The following is a 20,126-nucleotide window of genomic DNA, read 5'->3' as shown; positions in this document are numbered from 1 at the left end:
TTCGAGAAATCGAAGTTCAGTAGCATACGAGAGCGCCAGCCGTCGAATAGCGGCGTTAGCATAGTCAGCTATAAGGCGACAAGCTAGTACTCCGCCCGTGCTGTGCTCAAGACGCGTTCTTTTTTTCTTCCCTTGTCGTCCACTACACATCTTTATCGATACAACGAATCGTGGTTACTCGGAAAAATGAACATGTTTACAAAAAGAAGGCAATAACAATGCAGACAACAAAGAAAAGAAACGAACAAAATATTTCGGAAAATCAAAATAACGTTTGAAAAATCTCAGCTTATAGAAATACAAGGGTATTTCACCAAAAACAATATTTGAATTTTTAACAGATTTTCAAACCCCTGCTTAAATAGTATCAAGCAGCACACATTTGTTCCAAAGATGAAAATGGCAAAAAAGGATTAAATAATAAGGAAAATTGTGAAGTATCAACAAAATTTCTGAGAGGCTCTTAAACTGACCAGTCCCTATGGTTAAATTAGAATTCCAGGCAGTACCATCTTGGAGAGATTTCCCAGCAACAGAGGTAAAACTTCATGAAGCCATCGAAAAACTCAAAAACAACAGTGGAAGTGGGGAAAACTCCATTACGGCAGAATTAGTGGAATTGTCCAAACCAAATATCATAAGTGCGTTACACTTGCTTGCTTTCTGAGGACATTTGGAAAACAAAAGATTTCAAAAGAGTGGAAAATAGCATTAATCCACTCACTACATAAAAATGGAGACAACAATTACAATTGAGTGTCACTTCTGCCAGTGGCATACAAAATATTATCATCAATTCTCCTGAACACCGTTGCAGAAATTTTAGACAAACAACTGGGAGAATATGAGGACGGTATTCTAACCATGGACCTTGCCGTTGGTGGGGAGGCTTGCGTGCCTCAGTGATACAGATAGCCGTACCGTAGGTGCAACCACAACGGAGGGGTATCTGTTGAGAGGCCAGACAAACGTGTGGTTCCTGAAGAGGGGCAGCAGCCTTTTCAGTAGTTGCAAGGGCAACAGTCTGGATGATTGACTGATCTGGCCTTGCAACACTAACCAAAACGGCCTTGCTATGCTGGTACTGCGAACGGCTGAAAGCAAGGGGAAACTACAGCCGTAATTTTTCCCGAGGGCATGCAGCTTTACTGTATGGTTAAATGATGATGGCGTCCTCTTGGGTAAAATATTCCGGAGGTAAAATAGTCCCCCATTCGGATCTCCGGGCGGGGACTACTCAGGAGGACGTCGTTATCAAGAGAAAGAAAACTGGCGTTCTACGGATCGGAGCGTGGAATGTCAGATCCCTTAATCGGGCAGGTAGGTTAGAAAATTTAAAAAGGAAAATGGATAGGTTGAAGTTAGATATAGTGGGAATCAGTGAAGTTCGGTGGCAGGAGGAACAATAATTTTCGTCAGGTGAATACAGGGTTATAAATACAAAATCAAATAAGGGTAATGCAGGGGTAGGTTTAATAATGAATAAAAAAATAGGAGTGCGGGTAAGCTACTACCAACAGCATAGTGAACGCATTATTGTGGCCAAGATAGACACGAAGCCCATGCCTACTACAGTAGTACAAGTTTATATGCCAACTAGCTCTGCAGATGATGAAGAAATGGATGAAATGTATGATGAGATAAAAGAAATTATTCAGGTAGTGAGGGGAGACAAAAATTTAATAGTCATGGGTGACTGGAATTCGAGAGTAGGAAGAGGGAGAGAAGGAAACATAGTAGGTGAATATGGATTGGGGGAGAGAAATGAAAGAGGAAGCCGTCTGGTAGAATTTTGCACAGAGCACAACCTAATCATAGCTAACACTTGGTTCAAGAATCATAAAAGAAGGTTGTATACATGGAAGAATCCTGGAGATACTAGAAGGTATCAGATAGATTATATAATAGTAATACAGAGATTTAGGAACCAGGTTTTAAATTGTAAGACATTTCCAGGGGCAGATGTGGACTCTGACCACAATATATTGGTTATGAACTGTAGATTAAAACTGAAGAAACTGCAAAAAGGTGGGAATTTAAGGAGATGAGACCTGGATAAACTGAAAGAACCAGAGGTTGTACAGAGTTTCAGGGAGAGCATAAGGGAACAATTGACAGGAATGAGGGAAAGAAATACAGTAGAAGAAGAATGGGTAGCTCTGAGGGATGAAGTAGTGAAGGCAGCAGTGGATCAAGTAGGTAAAAAGACGAGGGCTGGTAGAAATCCTTGGGTAACAGAAGAAATATTGAATTTAATTGATGAAAGGAGAAAACATAAAAACGCAGTAAATGAAGCAGGCAAAAGGGAATACAAACGTCTCAAAAATGAGATTAACAGGAAGTGCAATAAGGCTAAGCAGGGATGGCTAGAGGACAAATGTAAGGATGTAGAGGCGTATCTCACTAGCGGTAAGATAGATACTACCTACAGGAAAATTAGAGAGACCTTTGGAGAAAAGAGAGCCACTTGTATGAATATCAAGAGCTCAGATGGAAACCCAGTTCTAAGCAAAGAAGGGAAAGCAGAAAGGTGGAAGGAGTACTTGAGGACAATATTATCGAAATGGAAGAGGATGTAGATGGAGATGAAATGGGAGATATGATACTGCGTGAAGAGTTTGACAGAGCGCTGGAAGACCTGAGTCGAAACAAGGCCCCGGGAGTAGACAACATTCCATTGGAACTACTGACGGCCTTGGGAGAGCCAGTCCTGACAAAACTCTACCATCTGGTGAGCAAGATGTATGAGACAAGCGAAACACCCTCAGACTTCAAGAAGAATATAATGATTCCAATCCCAAAGAAAGCAGGTGCTGACAGACGTGAAAATTACCAAACAATCACTTTAATAAGTCACAGCTGCAAAACACTAACGCGAATTCATTACAGACGATGGAAAAACTGGTAGAAGCCGACCTCGGCGAAGATCAGTTTGGATTCCGCAGAAATGTTGGAACACGTGAGGCAATACTGACCCTACGACTTATCTTAGAAAATAGATTAAGGAAAGGCAAACCTACATTTCTAGCATTTGTAGACTTAGAGAAAGCTTTTGACAATGTTGACTGGAATACTCTCTTTCAAATTCTAAAGGTGGCAGGGGTAAAATACAGGGAGCGAAAGGCTGTTTACAATTTGTACAGAAACCAGATGGCAGTTATAAGAGTCGAGGGGCATGAAAGGGAAGCAGTGGTTGGGAAGGGAGTGAGACAGGGTTGTAGCCTGTCCCCGATGTTATTCAATCTGTATATTGAGCAAGCAGTAAAGGAAACAAAAGAAAAATTCGGAGTAGGTATTAAAGTCCATGGAGAAGAAATAAAAACGTTGAGGTTCGCCGAAGACATTGTAATTCTGTCAGAGACAGTGAAAGACTTGGAAGAGCAGTTGAACGGAATGGACAGTGTCTTGAAAGGAGGATACAAGATGAACATCAACAAATGCAATACGAGGATAATGGAATGTAGTCGAATTAAGTCGGGTGATGCTGAGGGAATTAGATTAGGAAATGAGACACTTAAAGTAGTAAAGGAGTTTTGCTATTTAGGGAGCAAAATAACTGATGATGGTTGAAGTAGAGAGGATATAAAATGTAGACTGGCAATGGCAAGGAAAGCGTTTCTGAAGAAGCGAAATTTGTTAACATCGAGTATAGATTTAAGTGTCAGGAAGTCGTTTCTGAAAGTATTTGTATGGAGTGTAGCCGTGTATGGAAGTGAAACAAGGACGATAAATAGTTTGGACAAGAAGAGAATAGAAGCTTTCGAAATGTGGCGCTACAGAAGAATGCTGAAGATTAGATGGGTAGATCACATAACTAATGAGGAGGTATTGAATAGAATTGGGGAGAAGAGGAGCTTGTGGCACAACTTGACAGGAAGAAGGGACCGGTTGGTAGGACATATTCTGAGGCATCAAGGGATCACCTGTTTAGTATTGGAGGGCAGCGTGGAGGGTAAAAATCGTAGAGGGAGACCAAGAGATGAATACACTAAGCAGATTCTGAAGGATGTAGGTTGCAGTAAGTACTGGGAGATGAAGAAGCTTGCACAGGATAGAGTAGCATGGAGAGTTGCATCAAACCAGTCTCAGGACTGAAGACAACAGCCCGCATCTCGTGGTCATGCGGTAGCGTTCTCACTTCCCACGCCCGGGTTCCCGGGTTCGATTTCCGGCGGGGTCAGGGATTTTCTCTGTCTCGTGATGGCTGGGTGTTGTGTGATGTCCTTAGGTTAGTTAGGTTTAAGTGGTTATAAGTTCTAGGGGACTGATGACCATAGATGTTTAGTCCCATAGTGCTCAGAGCCATTTGAACCATTTGAAGACAACAACAACAACAACATTCTAAAAGTAAGAAAAAAATGGCTCTGAGCACTATGGGACTCAACTTCTGAGGTCATTAGTCCCCTAGAACTTAGAACTAGTTAAACCTAACTAACCTAAGGACATCACAAACATCCATGCCCGAGGCAGGATTCGAACGTACGACCGTAGCGGTCTTGCGGTTCCAGACTGCAGCGCCTTTAACCGCAAGGCTACTTCGGCCGGCCTAAAAGTAAGATCCTGCACAGAACACATATTAACTTAAAATCGCCGGCCGAAGTGGCCGTGCGGTTAAAGGCGCTGCAGTCTGGAACCGCAAGACCGCTACGGTCGCAGGTTCGAATCCTGCCTCGGGCATGGATGTTTGTGATGTCCTTAGGTTAGTTAGGTTTAACTAGTTCTAAGTTCTAGGGGACTAATGACCTCCGCAGTTGAGTCCCATAGTGGAAAAAAAAAAACTTAAAATCAGTAATTCGCACACAATGCTAGCCAACAAATCTGCAACAACATCATTCATTGATTTCAAGAAAGCATTTCATTTGATAGACGAAGAAAAGATAGATAATAACATTAGAGAATTTGGTGTTCAAGAAAAATTAACAACCTTAATTCGTCAAACTCTAATAAAAGCGATATGTAAAGTTAAATAATGGGAGAAGTATCTCAACCATTTGAAATAAAAACTGGTGTTGGACAAGGGAGCAGCCATTTTCTGTATGGCTGCATTTTAGAAAAAAAATATTAAGATCTATAATTCTGAGCTAAAAAATCACAAACTTGAATCAACAATTCTGCGAAGAAAATCAAATGGAATTAAGGTAAACTGCCCGGCTTTTGCAGATGAGTTTACAATATTTTCAAAAAATCTGACAGAACCAGTTACTCAAATAACTCTAGGAACAACAGCGAATACAACTGGTATCAAAATTTCATCAGAAAAAGAAAACAAGATTCTTGACAAATATTAAAAACTGCACCAATATACGTAGAAAGACAGATATGTAAAATAGAGCAAGTTAGTAAATTTAAATATCTTGCAGAAACTACGAGGGTTGGAACTATAACAGTGGCAACTATTTATTTACAGCTCGTACAAAATAGATACGTGTTTCAAAGTTTTACTGTCCTTCAAAGTAGTCACCAGCATTGCGTATAACCCGTTGCCAGCGATGTGGATGTCGTAGGATACTCTTAGCACTGCTAGTTGTGTTGACAGATCGAGCGGTGCAGTCTATTGCCCGACGAATTTGTAGCAGTTCTGAAGCGAATGCCGTGAAGTGTTTCCTTCAGTTTAGAAATCGAGTTGAACTTCCGAGGGCTTAAGTCAGGGGAGTGCAGTAGGTGGTATAACACTTAGCAGCCCCATCAGTCAAACAAATCAGTAACAGCTTGCGGTCTACTCATTTTGAAAATCAGTAATAATTCGTGAGAACTGCGACAGATATCATTCAGTTTCATCAGATGAAAACTTTATTGTCGTTTACTGTCTCCGACATCTTTTGATTAGCGCGTATAATACTTTCACTGGCCGGCCGGAGTGGCCGAACGGTTCTAGGTGCTTCAGTCTGGAACCGCGAGACCGCTACGGTCGCAGGTTCGAATCCTGCCTCGGGCATGGAAGTGTGTGATGTCCTTAGGTTATTTAGGTTTAAGTAGTTCTAAGTTCTAGGGGACTGATGACCTCAGAAGTTAAGTCCCATAGTGCTCAGAGCCATTTGAACCAATACTTTCACTTTCGTCGATAAGTTGAAAAGAAAAGTTTTCGTATAAATGATTTTGTTGTCCACGATCCTGACCGAGTTCTACAATATCGGATACACGCATATTGATCTCTACGTTAAGTGGTCGTACAAAAAGACAAAGAAGATTACATAAAGTACTAAAAATATTAGTTACATCCAAGAGCAGTCACAAATAATTTCATTAATACAGTACAACGTATTTCGAGATATAAATCTTCATATTCAGATAGTTCCGATTTACATATGATTTACGATATCCGTGTTGGTGTAGATCTGGGTGACGTTATTGTGTTATTACAATAGGACCCACTGTTTTCATTTCTAGATGCGCCCAGTCTGTCTATGATCTCGCTTCTGAATTGAACAACCTTAAAATAAGTGTTAAAAATTCGAAACCCATAGTACAGTATTCGTAAATAGTTGAAAATATCTGTTTTATTTTCTGTTTCTAAGATTGTCTTATACAGCCACGGTAGACCTAACGGAAACATTTCTGGTTTATAAAAGCTAATTCATCAAAATCACTAATCATACACACGGTATGATCACAAAGACACGGCTCACCTGAAGCATTGCTATTGCTGAAGAGTACCTGCATTACCTTTCAGTGCTAGTTTCCATTATTCGGGAGTGCAGTTGTGAATCCACTCAAATTTATTCTTTATGCTGATGAAGAGAGCGGTATACACAATGGCACAGCTATACGCCGTTACTGATGAACCATACCAGTTCTGTTAGAATGTATTGTTTATAACAGAAACTAAACCAGGCAAATGAGGTTTATTAATTATTTTAGCGACAATAATTAAACTTGGTTCTTGTTACATTTTTTTTTAATTTATTAGCTTTCGAGACGTGGTCTTACAACCATCTCAAAGCTGGAAATGTTATACTACAGTTTGTGTTGACTATTCAGAGTGTACACTAGTTTAAGTCGTACCCTGGTACGAAGTTATATAGACTTAACAAGAATAGAGACCGACATAAAACAAATTTTACCTCTACAGGGCACTGAAACTAGTAAACAAGATGAAAATATAACACATAATACTTCTTTTAAGTGCCTACTGTTCGACCTATAGCCACTATATCTGTTGCACCTGTAAGCGACCAATAATCGTTTACTGCGCGAAGTGGCGCAGTAGTTAGTACACTGGACTCACGCATTCGGGAGGTTCCAGCCCGCGTCCGGCCACCCTGATTTAGGTTTTCCGTCATTTCCCTAAATCGCTTCAGGCAAATGCCGGGATGGTTCCTTTGAAACGGCACGGCCGACTTCCTTCCCCATGCTTCCCTAATCCGATGGGACCGATCGATGACCTCACTGTTTGGTCGCCTCCTCCCTCCCCCCTCCCCCCCCCCAAAATCAACCGACCAATCAATAATCGTTTCAACTGGTTTGGTTGAAAAATATCGTTAAAGGTCATGCGAGACTACCACAGGTGTCGACCTTGCATTGTTATCTGGGATGTCCAAAGTATCACGACGTTTCCCACCTGCCTCTGCACACTCAGAAGGTTAGGAATGCCCGTATCACAGTTCTAACGAACTAACGTTAAGCTCGTCTCGCTTTAGCTGTCATACGTGCGTCGATAAGCGAAACATCGATCATGGCAGTCTGGCGGATGTGTAGTGTTCTGGCGATAAGAAAGGAACGCGCTTCGGGTAGCTGTGCGCAGTTCCCATGATCGAGCCGCGTTCTCACTGGTTACTCAAAGTAGACTGCTACCTGAGTGTGAACAGAGCAGAACAACTAAAGCATCTAAATGCAGACAGTGCATTTTCACTCCTGACTCGTAATGAAATTTTCATACATTCGTGCTCTTTTTGAAACAGTGTCCTAGAAGCTTCTCTTCCAAAGGCTATCACTATTCTAAACGCAGAGCTAACACCTATTGCGCACAGTCTCGGTCTATGATATACCTACCTACACTTGGAAGAACTGATGATTAGTTTGTTAGAGTCCTTTGCGACATTTATGCACTTATTTATTTACTTGACATGGCAAGATTAGAGCCACCAGACCTTCTCTTACATCTAATCATGCATTCAACATATTTCCTTTAGACATATTACCATAACCATGTTATAAGTTACATCTACTCTGACGGAAAAAAAGTCGCAACGCAAAAAAATAATTAACGTAGAGTAATAAAATTTCGGGATATATCTGTCTAAGTAACATACGTAAGTAATTAACATTGCAAAATAAAAGATTAATGTAAGCGCGAGATAAGCTGTTGCAAATCTGACATGCTGGAACATTAATAACCGGTGAACCGCCAGAATGTTGAATACAAATATGCAAACGTACGTGCATTGTGTTGTACAGGTGCCGGTTGTCAGTTTGTGGAATTGAGTTCCACGCGGGTGGCACTTGGTCGGTCAATAAAGGGACGGTTAATGCTGCTTATGGATGACGCTGAAATTGCCATCCGATGATATCCCGTTTGTGCTGGACAGGTGATAGATCTGGTGATCGAGCAGGCCAGGGTAACATGTTGACACTCTGTAGTGGGTTGCAGGCTCTCAGCTGGCCTCCTTACCAACACACAGCCAACGCTGGCGCCGAGGCAGAATGAGCTTTCATCAGAAAATACAACAGATATCCATCCACCCGGCCCTCCAAAGAGCTCTCGTTTAACGCCATTGAAGTCGCAAATGGCGGTGGTTTGGGGTCAGTAGTAAGCACATTACAGAGAGTATGGCTCGGAGCTGTCTTTGAAGTAACCCATTTGTAACAGTTCGTTTTGTCACTGTCGCGCCAAACAGAGTGTTATGTCACTGTGGTGCCAAATACTGCTCAAATTGCTGCTGCAGATGCACTATGATGCCCAAACATAGTGGTCTTCGCTCTCGGTACCGACCAGAGCTCGAATTTCTTGCAACCGTACATTCTCGTGACCACCGCTGCTACCAATCATGTACGGTGGCTATATTCTTGCCAAGCCTTTCCGCAATATCGCAGAAAGAAGTTCCAGCTTCTCGCAGCCCTATTACACGACCTCGTTCAAACTCAAAAATGGTTCAAATGACTCTGCGCACTATGCGACTTAACTTCTGAGGTCATCAGTCGCCTACAACTTAGAACTAATTAAACCTAACTAACCTAAGGACATCACACACATCCATGCCCGAGGCAGGATTCGAACCTGCGACCGTAGCGATCGTTCGGTTCCAGACTGTAGCGCCTAGAACCGCACGGCCATTCCGGCCGGCCGTTCATACTCAGTGAGGTGTTGTTGATAATGGCATCTTTGTCGCCTTAAAGGCATTCTTGACTAACATCAACTCACCACGTCCAGTCACAAACGTAACTAATCGTTACAGAACGTATTTAAAGCGAACCTAATTAACGAAATGAAACATATTTACTGAAGATAGACGGAAACAAATTGTCGTAATTCATGGAGAAATCAAAAGAAAAAGAAACGTAACCGTGGCAAAATGGGAGCATTTGCTTTGGGAAGACTGGTGATATATGTTCATTTCCGTGGAACCATTATGAGGAAGTTCTTCAGTTTCCTCTTATAGTTCTAGGCGCGCAGTCCGGAACCGCGGGGCTGCTACGGTCGCAGGTTCGAATCCTGCTCGGGCATGGATGTGTGTGATGTCCTTAGGTTAGTTAGGTTTAAGTAGTTCTAAGTTCTAGGGGACTGATGACCACAGAAGTTAAGTCCCATAGTGCTCAGAGCCATTTTTCCTCTTATAAGGGAAAGTCAAATGGAAATAAGATGGATGGAAAAAAGTACGTAAACTGTATATTAAAAGCAATCGCCAAAACTTTTAATGCATTAGTCTCACTGTGAGACAAGATGGTCATTGCCTTCATGCAAAAATGTTTGCGGTTGCCTACGGAAACACGAACGTACCCAGTAGAGTGCTGCAACGCTCAATGTTTGACCGGTCACGGCTCGCCTGTTGACGGCGGGACCGAGACACTCGTGTCCGGCCCCACACGACTCGGCTCGGTCACGTACTCGCCCCATGTCTGTTGTCCGGATTCCGAGCATGACCGGTCACTGCTGGCGTCTCACCTCACCTCGCCTCGCCCTGGCTCGCTGCACTGTAAAATGGCTCTGAGCACTATGGGACTTAACATCTGTGGTCATCAGTCCCATAGAACTTAGAACTACTTAAACCTAACTAACCTAAGGACATCACACACATCCATGCCCGAGGCAGGATTCGAACCTGCGACCGTAGCAGTCGCGCGGTTTTGGACTGAGCGCCTAGAACCGCTAGACCACCGCGGCCGGCTCGCTGCACTGTACTGTACAAATCCAACGCCTCTCTGTCTCTCTCCCTCTCTCTCTCTCTTTCACACACACACACACACACACACACACACACAAACACACACACAATGTATTTATCTCTGTCTCTCTCTTTCTTTTAATATAAAAGTAACGTTTGCAAGAGCGGGTACGTGACACAGCTGAATTCATAAAGCACTTGGAAAGTAAAATGATATTTCAACACAACAGCGGATAGAACACGAGTCTCATTTCCAAACAGAAGATACAGTTTTCCTTTTATTAATAGGACACATTAAATAAGTGCTGTCTCTGTAATCTAGAAGACAACCATTTTCATAAAAAAAGCATACAAAGAACATTAAACATTTACAGACGTAACTTGTCATACTTTTCAGTTGTTTGCAACACAAACAAAATTATAGTTCATGTTGATCAGCAGTAAATCACTAACGCGTTCCGGATTTAATTGGCTGCGACGATTTGTTAGTAACGTGCCGGCTTTACTAAAGCATCTTTCACTAGGTGCGCTTGTTGCTGGGATACATAAAATACGTCTTGAAACTGCAGCCAGGCCTGGCAGATCTGTTTCATGTCTGCTCCACCACTTTAAGATGTCATCATCATCTCCGGGGTGCATTAAAATGTAGAGATCTACTTCATCTGCTGCGGATGATCTGTTGTTCCTCCATTCCTTGAAACGCTCTCTCTTTCTGGGTGGTGATGACACAGTACTTGAAGGATCTATGATAATAAACAAACGAGACAAGTAATACAGAACTGATGTGGAAATCATCGAAACGTTCCCGTAAAAACGAGGTGTTTTACGTTAATGAAATATTACACGAATTATAAAATTCACACTTCTCTATAATACACTATCCACTAACCATGCAGAAACGATTACGTTAATGATTGCATGTTGTACCTGCGTAAGTAGTACACATTTGTTGCACATTGCTAAGAATTTCCTGCTTTTCATTTATTTCAAGCATATTAAGATCACAGAAACATGGCCAAAGAAACGTAGCAATTTTATGTCTCGAAGTGATCACAATCTTCTCACAAACGAAAGTCAAGGCTCGATTTTTAATCCTTTGTACCTCCTGTTAAAAAATACATATCTGTTAGTACACATCAATTACGCTAGTTAATTATAACTCTATCGCGTATCATAATGAAACAGTGCTTTTAACTGCAGTAATTACTCACCTGACAATCAGTGTCATTGACACTGCAAATTTGTTGCAGTTTGTAAAACCAAAGAAGAACTAACTGGATTGTCGGTTCTTTTCGCCTTCTAATTCACCTGTGACCTCTTAAAATGGTCTCAGAAAATGCGCAATTTTTCCTGCAAGCTCATTATCATATCCTTGCAATCTGTAAGCGGAGTCCTTTTCCGTCAGCAAAGCAGCAACTTCGTTATACTGAGTGTGTAAGGATTCCAGCATAGTGTACAAGCTGTTCCAGCGTGTACAGACCTCTTGTTTCAACGATGATTTCAAAGACGAGCAGAGGCCACTTTTCTTAATGTACGTTACAATGCATTTTGCAGTATTTATTGTTGATACGATGTTCGGGGCATGATTTAACAAGAAGTTTTCTTCGCCGAAAGTATGGCTAAGTACTGTGTTTATACAATGAGCAGCACAAGGAATCCTTTCGTGATTTTTCAAATCCTTTATTACACTGGCACCCTGGTCGGGGACAAAAACAAAACTGTGCAACATGTCCGGCGAAATGTCCCAATCAGCCATCCTCTCTTCAATTTCTTTCATAATATTTACTCCCGTCTTCTTAACGTCCGGGAATTTTGTTGTAAATGAAACATTGTTCACAAGAGACCAATATGTGTTAATGTAATGTGTTGTAAGCGTCAAATAGTGCACCTGATTATGCGAATCAGTCCACATATCAACTGTCGCAGCACATGTTTTATCAACAACTTCCCCAGTAACAAAAGGCATTATGCTGTTTCGTATTGCATCAGCTTGTTCTTTGACATATCTGCTTATAGTAGAGAGATATGGCATGACATCTGCCACGTTAACTTCTCCATAATGCGCACCTAGATGTATTAATTCTTGGCCTAGTTCTCTGAAACCTTCACCGGAAACAGCATTAAAAGGTCTCATATCTTTAGCACACATGTAATTTGTTTGAAGCTACGCGCTACGAATTCGGTCACGGCATCTATGCTCGGTCACTAGAACTAGTGCGGGCAGCCTATCCAGAGGGTGTGCTCGCCCCATCTCGTATTTTGTGCTCGCTTACTCGGTCATGCAGGACTTCAGTGCCCAGACTTGTAACTTTTCGTCCGAGGCAAATCGACGGCCACAAATGTCTTTCTTCAGGGACAAAATAAATGGCAACCGAAATTGGAGAAATCGTGACTGTATAGACGATGTTCTGCAGCGTACTCGAAACAATCTTGGCAACACATGATCAAAAAAAAAAAAAAAAGGTTCAAATGGCTCTGAGCACTATGGGACTTAACTTCTGAGGTCATCAGTCCCCTAGAACGTAGAACTACTTAAACCTAACTAACCTAAGGACATCACACACATCCATGCCCGAGGCAGGATTCGAACCTGCGACCGTAGCGGTCGCGCGGTTCCAGACAACATACGATCAAACGTAAAACAAACTCCTTTAGTGACGCAAGGGAGCACTATAAGGCCACTACTGTTCACAATATATAAAAATTAGCTCCGTTAGGGTTTTTGCAGTTGACGCTGCTCTCTACAGGAATGATTAGTCCAGCAACTGGCAGCTGACCGTGAACATAAGTTAATATAACATGTTGAGCGTAAATAGGCGAAGAAATTGATTACGCTCTTCGTGAAAACCCACTGGAAACCGGAGGGCAGTAAAATACCTAGGGGTAGCCATCCTGAGAGACGTAGAGTGGAATAAGCACATAAAACTAATTGCAGTAATTACAAATGGCATTCTGAGATTCATTAGAAGAATATTAAGAGCATGAAATTCATTCCTGAAAGAAGTTGCTTAGAAAATTTTTTTTTCGGCTGCGTGTTGGTCCTCAGTCTGGGACACTTACAGATTCGGGTTAACAGAAGAGCTAGAGGAGATTCAACGAAGAGTGGGACCTTTCGTCACGGGATCTTTTTCAGACGTCCGGCCGACAACGAGGTCATCAGGAACAAGGCACAAGCATGGAAGGATGGGTCAGGAAACTGGCCATGCGATTTTAAAGGAACGATCCCGACCTTTGCCGTAAGCAGTTTAGGTTCAAATGGCTCTAACAAGGGAACCTCCCCATCGCACCCCCCTCAGATTTAGTTATAAGTTGGCACAGTGGATAGGCCTTGAAAAACTGAACACAGATCACTCGAGAAAACAGGAAGAAGTTGTGTGGAACTATGAAAAAATAAGCAAAATATACAAACTGAGGAGTCCATCAGCACGATATGCAACATCAAGTACAAAGTATCGTAGCGCGATTCTGGACTAGTGACACGAGCAGTTGTCCTGTTAAACGTTTGTCCCTGTTCAGTGCCTATTAGCCGATTCAAAGAAAGGATTATGCCGTGTTCTAATGTTTCATTGAGATAGGCAAACTTTGCATTGGGAGCACCTCCAGCGGCTTATCTGGCCAGTGCAACTGGGCTGCGTAATATTTAACTTGGTTTCTCCTTTAGCAGATCCTGACAGGTGAGATATCTGCCCTGTAATGTTGCAATCTTATCTGTTAAATATTAATCGACTGTCGAACAGTTCCAATTATTCAGCTCCTACAAGTCTTCCCAATTCATAGCAGTTAGCTACCACCACTACCGTACTGTTCACGGAATGAGCTTGGGGCTACCACACTTGTTGAAAGTTTGGTCGCAGCTCTAGGATGTCACGCAGACAAACCTGGCTGTCCGTCTTACCAAAATACAACTGAGTTTCGCATGTATCCATGCCAGTCTAAATTACCCTGGTCGGGGAGATTGTAACCGTTTCCCATCCCCTGAGTTCAGCAACATTTCACCTGTTTTAACCTGTAAGAAATTCTCTAAGGTCCCCCACCTTAATGAGTAAGGGTGAATGGTGAAATACTTAAACCATGTGTAATTACTTATAAGCTGAAATCGAATCAACACATAAATGCGTGCTTGGTCCGGCTTAGTCTTATCTGTTGCTATGTGGTAGTACAATGGTAGGATCGGCTTGCTAGGCTCTACAATGAGTTCCAACGCCGGTGAATCTCCTCCTGTACCTTCTGTAAGCCTAACAGGAGCTGGTCAAGAGCTAGCAGTGACGAACTGAGTTGTCGGTGCACAACATGAAGAGTGGATTCTTGAAAACCTGATACTATTACTCGCATATCCCACATACTATCGACTAACAAATATGTTAGTTTCGCGGCAGTTAACGTCGTGTCCAACGCATATGCCAAGACCTCTATGACTCCCAGGTACTGGTTCACAGCATCCAGTGTCAACTTTACAAACTAAGTTACCTCTGTAATCAACTTTCGTTAATATACGCGTATTGTTAAATGCTCCTTACTCCAAATTGTATAGCTACGTAATGCGCCATGCTACGGCTGCTTTATTACTTCTTACCATGTCATCTACTCTTACCATTGCTCTGTTTAGCTCCCGGATGTCATCAACGTGTGCAGTCCCGAATACCGCTTTTAATATCCTCCCTCCATCACCCAACCAACTTCTCTTGCATCGACGCGAGGTATACGGCACCACGACCACTATCTGCTGCAACTGCCCCCGTAGGTTCTCGTAGAACATATGCAACTGAATGTACACACCTCACACCTCTTTCAAAAAATCTTATTCCTCTTCGGTTGCACTTGCATCACCTCTAAGCAACTCCTGGTGAAGAGTTGAAGCACCGTCATGACTAGGATTCCTCTCATTTCTTTCCTTCGCATACGGCAGGCTGGGAACAGGGAGCTGCAATAATTCCCCCTACCAACTTTCGAAATGTCTGCCGTCCAGTACCACAAAGTGAAATACTTAAATACCTAAATAACATACACTGAACACAAAACAGACGTCTTTCACAACCCTATTTTGCTACGCAACCACTCAACTTCCTGACACTGACAGAATAGCACCCCAATTAACATTTCGATTCAACTTTACCTTTCTTCAACAACTGTTTATTGGTCTTGCCATCTCTGAAACCATTTTAACAAATTTTCTGTAATAACTTGTTAAGCCAAAAAATGATTGTAAGTCTTTACTGTTATTAGGAACTGGAAAATAATCCACTGTCTGAACCAACTTCTGCTATGTCTAAACCCCTTCACTGCTATTTACATGACTCAAGTACGCAACATCCTTCAAAGCAAAATGGCACTTCTCAATACTTAGCATCAAATTTGCACCTTTTAAAAACCTCTCGTAACCACTGGATATGCTCTATCTTTGCGAAAACAGTTATGTCATTTAGGTATACCACACAATGCTACAAATTCAGACCTCTTAACACCAGATGCAGCAGCCACTGAAAAATTGCTGGTACATTCGTCAACCCGAATGGTATCCTTCGATACTGATAATGACCCCAGAAGAACGAAAACGCTGTCATCGTTCAGACCCCGGGCAGTAGCTCCACCTGATGCTAACACTTGAGTGCGAGGCCGCAAAAGGCCAATCATGTTTACGGCATTCGACGTCCCACATATTGTCTACCATGCAACCACAATATTGGCTGCTGATGGAAACAGGGGGCGGGATTGGTGGTATCCAACGGTGAGGACAGCATAAGGCTACGGAACTAAGTTGTCCTGCTTAGTCTACATGTAATTCAAAACAGTGCTAGTCGTGTTTATGCAAAATAGAGCAATGGGAACGATAAACAAAGTAAACATTGCATTGTATCTAAAATAACAGTTGTCAAAGCTGACATTTCTTTAGAAAAGAACCCGAGGAATTTCGGGGAGTGAGAAAGAAGTGGCAGACGAAATATTAGCGTTTCTGCGTAATACGAGGGTTGACTGCAAAGTAATGCTTCCACCTTCGTAACTCTTCAACAGTTGGTAGCATTGGCATGCTTGTTCCGTAGCCTCTTCTCTACAGCTCCAGTTGGCGGGAAGCTTTAGCACTGAACCGTTGTGTTGTTACAGTGTTAAGTGTGGAACCCTGCACAGACGGTCGGTCAACGCGATTTAAACAACGTGCAGTCATTGAATTCTTGGCAGCAGAAAGTGTCATCCCAAAGGAGATTCATCAGAGATTGAAAGCAGTTTACGGTGATTGTGTTGATGAGAGTACTGTACGTCGTTGGTCGAGTAAGTTTAAAGATGTTGAGCGGACACATCTGATCTGCATGACAAACAAAGAGTTGGACGTTCTGTGACAACAACAACCGAGTTTCACTAGCAAAATGTTGACATATTGATTCAGGACGATCGTCGTATCACTCAGAGAGAAGCTGCAAGCACAATCGGCATTTCACAAGAACGTGTGGGTCACATTATTGCTTTGCTTGGCTATCGGGAGATCTGTGCACAGTGGGTACCCCGGATGCTGACTCCTGAAATGAAAGCGCACAGACTTGAAATTTTCCAGGAACCCCTCTCGCGTTACGAGAATGAAGATGACGCCTTTTTCCATTCAATTGTGACAGGAGACGAAACGTGGGTACACCATTACGACTCGGAGACGAAACGTCAGTCTATGGAATATCGAAACAAAGACTCGTCCCAAAAAAAGAAATTCAAGACGCAGTCCTCAGTTGGAAAACTCATGGCCTCAGTGTTCTGGGACGCAGATGATATTATCCATGTTGATTTCCTTGATCGTGGAACAGCAATAAATTCAGAGCGTTACATCACAACGCTGCGAACTCTGAAACGACGGCTTACAAGGGTCCGAAAGGAAAAGGCAAACGTTTCCCTGCAGCATGAACAACACCAAACCACACACTTCACATGCCACCACAGCAGAGCTTCAGAGGCTGAATCTCACCACCATACGGCATCCTCCATACAGTCCAGATTTTGCACCGTCTGACTTCCATCTGTTCCCCGTAATGAAAGACGATCTGTGAGACTGTGGTTGCAGAAACAGAGTGTCGACTTCTTCCGTGACGGCTTCAGAAAACTTGTTCATCGTTGGCAGAAATGTATCAAAAATGTTCAAATGTGTGTGAAATCTTATGGGGCTTAACTGCTAAGGTCATCAGTCCCTAAGCTTACACACTACTGAACCTAAATTATCCTAAGGACAAACACACCCACCCATGCCCGAGGGAGGACTCGAACCTCCGCCAGGACCAGCCGAACAGTCCGTGACTGCAGCGCCCCAGACCGCTCGGCTAATCCCGCGCGGCAGAAATGTATCAAATGGTTCAAATGGCTCTGAGCACTATGGGACTTAACATCTGTGGTCATCAGTCCCCTAGAACTTAGAACTACTTAAACCTAACTAACCTAAGGACATCACACACATCCATGCCCGAGGCAGGATTCGAACCTCCGACCGTAGCAGTCGCGCGGTTCCCGACTGAGCGCCTAAAACCGCAGAAATGTATCCAATTAGTTGCTGATTACGTGGAAAAGTGAATATTGGTAATTGAAGATCACATTCTAAGGATTATTTCTGCGTTTGATTTATTAAAATATTCCCATCCAAAAGCAGTTAACGAAGATGGAGGCATTACTTTTCATTCAACCTTCGTAAAAGAACGGTTATGATCAGGTTTCGAATAAATCTTCAGCAACATGACCATGAAGTGCGTAAGAAAAGCTACGGATAGTCATGGGACGACAAGGTGCACTTGTTACAGAAGCTGGTGTTTGCGTGTTTCAAGGATGCTCGATAGAGTTCATAGAATGTGCATGATAGCGACCTACTACGTCATGCACACCAAACTGCGCGCGACATAGATTACAGTGATTTCAAAGGATGTGGCGGATGGTTGCGTAACTTCAAACAGTGCGACAGAATTGGAAGACCGAAGATAATGAAATTTCAAACAAAGCATAAACTTGACGATGCGCAGAAAACTGTGAAATTCGTCCGAAAATTTCTATATGAGATAAACAAACTTATTCGATTTGTCTTCAGCTCTGACCAGTTGGGATTTGAAGAGGAAATGCATATGAAATGCACCCTGGAAATTAAAGGCATCAAAAGAGCTGTATCAAGATCAGCTAACATCAATGCCTTAACGCATTCGTATACAATTATGCCGACTGTTAATCTGGATGGTAAATTGACTGGAAAGTTATTTATTGTGCTGCGAGAAGTTGGAGGTGCTCTGCTCCCAACGATTCTTTCTAGTATGCGTGATCCTGCTAGGACAGTAGGGATTGCTTTCTTTAAGAGTGGATACCTATCTGAACGTTGCAAAAACAGACATAATGTCTTATGGGATAACAGCAATCAGTGATTTTATAATGTTACTTTAAATCCGTCTTGATTGCAATTTTTTTTTTTTTTTTATTATTCATATGACCGGTTTCGGTTCATTCAGAACCATCTTCAGATCTGTAAAAATAATTATACTAATTTACTATTTCACGAAAGCAAATCTTTTTCATCCTATCTTATCAACATCAAATGTACCAGAACGTACCTGATATTTAAGTTACAGCAGACGACTGAGCGGACCGCGGCACAACACCAAAGTGGCGGGAACCACGGAAGCAGACCGTAGAAGAAAACAAGTTCACACCAGCACCATAGATATATAAATCGCCCTATGCCTGTTAGATCGTATAAAAATGATAATTTTACTGTTTTTTAATCCTGACAAGTACAGATTTTAGCTTTGACATCTACATATTTCAATTACATATTTTTAATATAAAAAAGATCTACTGAATACAGTATGTGCAAATGGAATGTAACAAATGTACCAGACGCCACCTGTCGGTAATAGTGTCATAATTAATATAAATGACGTGCACTCTGCCAACCAATTTTATGTGACGTAGCATGTGAAAGTTGCTGAATTGGACGGGTTACTCCTGTAACTTAAATATCAGGTACGTTCTGGTACATTTGATGTTGATAAGATAGGATGAAAAAGATTTGCTTTCGTGAAATAGTAAATTAGTATAATTATTTTTACAGATCTGAAGATGGTTCTGAATGAACCGAAACCGGTCATATGAATAATAAAAAAAAAAAATTTGCAATCAAGACGGATTTAAAGTAACACCATCTGAACGTATTGCGCGGTTTGTAACTTCCTAGGAGTTCACCTTCGATCTTGACGGCGTGTACATTTTTGATCACTGCGGCGTGCCATTTTTCATTCGGTGTTCATGGTGCAAGTTAATGGTTTGTTCTGAACATTTCTTGGATGTCGACGATGTCCATTTTGTGAAGTGTAATACATCCATCCCATAGAAGGTTGATCTCTGCACCTAACGGACAGCCATTTTCTGTCGCCCTCCTGATGCATATGGTGAGTCATTAGCAGATAATATTTCTCCTGTCATAATTATTAACACAAAACTTTCAAATGAGCCTTACTAAAGGCTGAACTTGCGACTTCGGAGTCAACGGATTCCTTGTATTCATGATGGAGAAATACTTGCACTGCCCCAAGTTGTCGATAGTCCCAGTGATATTTAATGTCAGATACACGTCCGACACTGACTTGCTGCTAATATGTCTGTAGTCGCAGCAGAATCTATATTTCTTAGTTTCACCTGCCGACTTCTTCGGCATTACCACTAATGCCACCCCCCCCCCCCCCCCCCCCCCCATGTTCTGGTGGTTTCCTTTATTATTCCAACCACTAGCTGCTGCTTAATAAAAGTCTTCCGTAACTGGATGCAAATAGCGAGGTATACGGTTTACGATATACTAGGTGCTTC

This window comes from Schistocerca piceifrons, chromosome X, assembly GCF_021461385.2.
Source record: "Schistocerca piceifrons isolate TAMUIC-IGC-003096 chromosome X, iqSchPice1.1, whole genome shotgun sequence".
In the NCBI taxonomy this organism is placed as follows: Eukaryota; Metazoa; Arthropoda; class Insecta; order Orthoptera; family Acrididae; genus Schistocerca; species Schistocerca piceifrons.
Note: the sequence above shows the minus strand (reverse complement) of the source record.